A 6414-nucleotide genomic window follows, 5' to 3' on the forward strand; every position below is an offset into this window, starting at 1 on the left:
ATATCCATCCTAAATTTGGAGTTTGTCATTTCCTCTCTTATCTTTTAGGCTTACCACATATTTCTGCATCCATAAGTAACATGCTATTTGGTTCTGCATATTTTTCAATGTTGTGTCATGCATACTTTTTAAAGCACTTCTGTCCTGAAAGTTAAATCATGTCCATGTAAACCTATGTACATAGAATTAATTCATTTTCAACAAAGTACAGTATTCCATTGTAAGACTTTGCCACAATTTTTTGTTCATTCTGCTGACAGGTATCTGGGTTTATTCCTAGGTGCTTCACTATTACAAATAGTGCCATTCCAAATATTCACTTTCATATATATATTCATATATATATATATATATATATATATATATATATATATGAATGAATTCATAAATATATATGAATGAATTCATATATATTTATGAATGAATTCATATATATATATATGAAGAGAGAGAGAGAGATAGATCAATCTCACTTGGTACAAACAGCAATCATTTTCTTGCACATCCATCAGGAGTTAAACTGCTGGACCACATAGCAAGCACATCTTCATTCAATTTCACTAGATAAAACCAAAATGTTTTCCAAAGTAGTTATATTAATTTGCATAACCATGAGCATGCCAGTCACTTACAAGTATGCCAGTTACTCCACATCTTTACCAACATCTTATGACACCAGTCTTTTAGATTTTTGCCAATCTGATATGAGTTGTGGTAGATGGTCTTCAGAAACAGCTTCCACCAATCCCTTCCTAGCTGTGTACAAATGACACTCCTCACAATAAGAAATAGAGTCTGTTTATCCTCCCTTGCATCTGAGTTAGACTGTGACTTCCTTTAAACAACCAGAAGAAACAAAAGTATCAGTATGATTGTCCCAGCCCCAACCTAGAGAAGACTAGCAGCTTCAGCTTCCTCATACTTGAAACCATTTTACAAGTCCAATTACATTGCTGCCACCACCATGATGAGGAAGCCAATACTAGGCACATAGAGACGCCATACAGAAACAGAGAGACCTAGTGATAATGGTGGCCCTGTCCTGTTTCTGGTGTCCAAGGGAGGTATTTCAATGTTTCATCATTTATCTTTACCACATTTTCCCCCTTTAACATATTTTGGAATGAATGACATTAATGGAATTTTTAACATTAATCTCCCTTTGAATTATCACTTTTAAAAACCTTGCTTAGTCACGATGTATTATATTTTGATGTTACTGAATTCAGCTTGCTAATATTTTGTTAGGAATTTTCATCTGTTTGTGAGTAAGACTAGTTTGTAATTTTCCTATCCTGTGCTGTCTTTGTCAAGTTTAAGCATTAGTCCTACAAATGAAGTAGCGGCTATTTTTTTTAATGAAATGGTTTGTGAAAACTTAGGATTTTTTTCCCATTAATGTGCATTAAAAGTCACCAGCAAAACCATCTAGAGCTGGTATTTTCTAAATACTACTACTTACTACATTTCATCTAAACTTTTACATTGTTTGCAGTAAAATTTCATAAAACTCATTTATTTTTTATATATCTTCTTTTTCATTCCTAATATTCTTTACTTTAACTTTTCTTTCTTGATGACTCTCAACAGAGGTAACAGCAAGTTAAATAATCTAATCAAGGAGCCAACTGTGGCCATGTTGATCATACAATTACATTTTCACTTTCTATTTCATTAATTTCTGCTCCTATCTTTTATTATTTCCTTTCTTCTACTTTCTTTGAGTTTATTCTATTTTTGTTCCCTAACTTTTTAAGTTAGAAGCTTATCTCACCAATTTTGATTCTTTTTTTTTTTTTTTAACCTGAGATTCAACACCCAGGGGAGCTTAAACACCAAGCCACATTCCCAGCCACCGCCCCCCCCCACCCCCGCAGTCTTTTTTATATTTTATTTTAGAGACAGGGTCTTGCTGAGTTGCTTAGGACCTCTCTAAGTTGTTGAGGCTGGCTTTGAACTTGTTATCTTCCTGTCTCAGCCTCCCAAAATGCTGGGATTACAGGCTTGCATCATTGCACCTGGCTCCCTTTCTCATTTTACATGAGACTTAAGACTATAAAGTACTCTGTCAGTATCATTTGAGCTTGATCCCAGTAATTCAATTTGTAGTATTGACATTATTATTCAATCCTAAATATTTTCTAATCTCACTATTTCCTCTTTAATCCATGAATAATTTACAAGTACTTTTCTTAATTTCTAAATGCAAGGGTGTTTGCAGGGCGGGGGGGTCACTTCTTGCTTCTTGTTTTTTTGTGGGGTTTTTTGGCATTTTATTCATTTTATTTTTTTAAATATACTACAGCAAAATGCATTACAATTCTTATTACACATACAGAGTACAATTTTTCATATCTTTGTATATAGAGTATGTTTCATTTCTTGCTTTTCAGACAAAGAATGTGATGTATTTACTACTAAGCATTTGAAATGTGTTATGTTTTGCTTTATCAAATAATATATACTTAGACTTTTCTTAAATGAACTTTTTTATATTGTGTGCTTGAAAAGAATTTGTATCCAACAAATGTTGGGTGTAATATTCTATAATGTACATCGCATTACATAATACTTTAAATTGGGTAGGTTAAATCCCCCACCTCTTGATGTTTAAAATCTGCTTTCATCTGTTGATTAAGTTATAGGATTCCTTAGAAGACTGAGATCTACTATGTGGATGAACTTGTAGTACTGTTGATTCTTATATCTCTAAGAATGGTTTCTTTGCCTGAGAACCTACTACAGTTTTTCTATGGCTAGTTTTCAAGTAGCGTGTCTTTTTTTCATTTTCAATGTTATCTTTGATCCTCTGTTGAAGGTGTCTCCTGTAAACAGCAATACCCACATTCTTGTATTCAGCCTGGCAAAATTAGGTGGAGGATTATCAATATATGTGATGTTAATTCAATCCAGCTTACCTTGTGCTTTCTATACGTACTATCATTTCTTTTTTTTCTCATTTGTTTCTTGGTGTCAATGACTTTTTTCCTCATTCCATTTTTTTTTTTTTTTTGCAGATAATTTAAAATTTCTGGCTTTATTTATATTTTTTACATTTATTTTACTTTATTTACTTCTTTAAGTATTTTTTTAGTTCTTGATGGGCCTTTATTTATTTATATGCGGTGCTGAAAATCAGACTCAGTACCTCACACATGCTAGGCAAGCACTCTTCCATTGAGCCACAACCCCAGCCCTTACTTTATTTACTTCTAATCTTTAGCTCATTACTCTGGAAATTATAACATTTGCATTTAAAACACTCTATCTTCTGAAGTCGATCTATTATGTTTATTTCTCAATAATATTAGGCCCGAGGCATAAGTCCACCTACCACCCTCTTCCCACACAAATCATTATTGTCATGTATTTTTAGTTCTTTCCTATTTTTTTATTCATTATTACTTTTTGACATCCACGCTAGTTTAGATTTACCCACATGTTATTACTGTCTTTGCTTGTTATTCACTCTTATACCTCACATATTCCATTAACAATCTCATTCTGCCTGAAATGCATCAACTATACAACTTATAAGGGATTAATATCCAGAAAATATAAGAAATTTTACAAACTTGATAGTAAAAAAAATCCCTTAAAAAATGGGCAATAGATCTAAAGACATTTCTCAAAAGATGACAAACAAATGTCCAAAAAGGTATATGAGAAAAATGCTCAAAATCACTAATCACCAGAGAAATGGAAATAAAAACCAAAATGAGATATTACCTCACTTCAGTTAGAATAATTATCATCAAAATGCCAAATGATAACAATTGCTGGCAAGTATGTGAAGAAAACAGAACCCTGTATATTGCAGACAGAAATTTAAATTAGTACCAAGAGCCATTATGGAAAATAGCATGAAAGTTCCTCAAAAAATTAAAAATAGAACTACTATATGATCCAGCAGTCCTACTCCTGGGTATACATCCTAAGGAAATGAACTCAATATGCTGAAGAGACATCTGCACTCCCATGTTTATTACAGCACTATTCACATTATCCAAGAAATGGAAACAACCTGAGCATACATCAACTGATAATTAAGAAAATGTGGCAAATATACACAAAGGAATATTACTCAGCCACAAAGTGGACAAAACCCTGCAGTTTCCTACAACGTAGATTGAACTGGAGGTGATTATGTTAAGTAAACCATGCACAGAAAGACAACTTTCACATGATCTCACTCATATGTGGAATCTCAAACAGTCAATCCCACAGAAATTGAGAGTAAAATAGTGGTTACCAGAGGATGGGAAGAATGAGAGAGGGAGGGATGGGGAAAGGTTAGCCAATGAGTAATAAGTTCCAGTTGTATAGAAAAATTAAGCTATGATGTTCCATCTTTTAAAATTTGCTTTTGTAGGGTTTTGTCAAACTCCATTTTTATCTGAAAATATATCAATTTTATTCTTTGTTCTTTAATATTATTACTGAGTATTAAAAATAACTTTAGAGGTTAAAAATATTCTCTTTCAACATATTGAGGATATTATTACACTAACTTCCAACTCCCAGAAGCTACTGACGTCTGAAGCTATCACTCCAAATTCATCCCTGTAAAGGCAATTGGACTTACCAATAATTGCTTTTTAATAGACTTTACATACTTTATAACTCACCTGTTCAAAGTATACAGTTGATAGTTTTTATTATGTTCAAAGAATTTGCAGCCATCCTTGCAATCTAGTTTTGGAACTCTTTCATCATCTCAAAAAGAAGTCTTGGATCCATTAGAAATCATTCCCCATTCTCCACATCCCATACCTAGCCCGAGGTAAGTAAGAATTTACTTTCTACCTGTATGAATTGCCCTATTCTGCATATTTAACATAACTGCAATGATACAGTATGTACACTTTGTGAGTGACTTCTTTCATATGAGGCTGTTTTTAACATTCATCCATGTTGCATGGTGTATTGGTACTCATACATTTTTACTGCTGAATAATATTCTACTACATGAATATGCTACATTTTGTTTATCCATGTGCTAGGTGATGAACATCTGTGTTGTTTTCAGGTTTGGGCTGAAACCCAACTAATGCTGCTAAGAACATTTGTGCAGAAGTCTGTGGGGACACATGTTTTCAATTCTCTTGAGTATACACCTCAGAGAGAAATTGCTGGGCCACAAGGTAAACTGTTTAGCATTCTGAGGAACTTCTAAACTTTTTCAAAAGTTTTAAATTCCCACCAGCAATATATAAGAGTTCCAATTTCTTCATTCACCCACTAACACTTGTTATTATCTTTTCAATTATAGCCATTTTGGTGGGTATGAAGTAGCATCTCATTGTAGTTCTGATTTACATTTTATAATGACTAAATATATTAAGCACCTTCTCATGTATTCCTTTGCCACTCATACATCGTTTTTGGATAAGTGTTCTGTCGGCTTTTTAAGACTGTTCCTTTGCCACTGAGATTTTGTTTTATTTTGATGCAAATGGATAGCTTTCTTTTTATTAATTCTATTCAAGGATACTTTGGGCTTCCTAAATATTCAGATTTGTACCTGTCAAATTTGGGGAAATTCTCAGCCTTCATTTCTTCAAATAATGGCTTAATATGGACTCTGTCTTCTTCTCTCTTTCACTATGGAACTCCAATTATAATTACACTAGATCTTATTCTTTTATGTTTTTTTTCCTACCTTCACTTAATCTCCTCTGCTCTGTTTCCTAGCTTATTACATCTCTCTTCTGCTATAACCACTCTACTATTAAAACTACTCATTGGGCTTTTGCAATTTTTTTTATATTTTCCCATTTCTAGACTTCTTATTTAGTTATTTCTAAATTTGCTTGGAATTTTTATAGTCTCTTGATATATTCATATTTTCCCTTCTTTTATTTAAACATAACAAACCTATTTATAGTATTTGTCCTATAATTCTAACTTCTGAAGTTTTTTGCCTTCTATTTCTGCTGTGATTTCTTTCTGCTAGCTTCACTTATGGTGGCTGATTTTCTTGCAGATTATGTGAGTTTTATTTTTCACTGTATTCATGTTTTGAAGAACTTTAAGTGGAGAAATATTTGAGGCCTGTGTTGCACATGTGATTCTTCAAAGCATTTGTCTATGCCAGTATCTGAGGGCACTACCAACCAAGGATTCCTTTAAACTATATTCCCATCTTAAAGTTTTTATTTGGATTATCTCACATAGCACATCTGTGCAAGAGCCAGCTGGATTCTCAAAACGAGTTTTTTCACCTTTCACTTTGCTCAGGGTTTTAAAAGAGATAATTTTGTTCTGGAGGCCCCAAGTCTAAATGGAAAATGGGTAAAGTAGAGAGGTTATATATAGTTCTTCAGTCTGTGCACTAAGAATATAATTGTTTGGGATCCTAGTTTTATGTGGTGGTAATAATGGAGTTCCTATTAGATGCTTCCTCTAAACCAG

Source organism: Marmota flaviventris, chromosome 1 (genome assembly GCF_047511675.1).
Source record: "Marmota flaviventris isolate mMarFla1 chromosome 1, mMarFla1.hap1, whole genome shotgun sequence".
Lineage (NCBI taxonomy): Eukaryota > Metazoa > Chordata > Mammalia > Rodentia > Sciuridae > Marmota > Marmota flaviventris.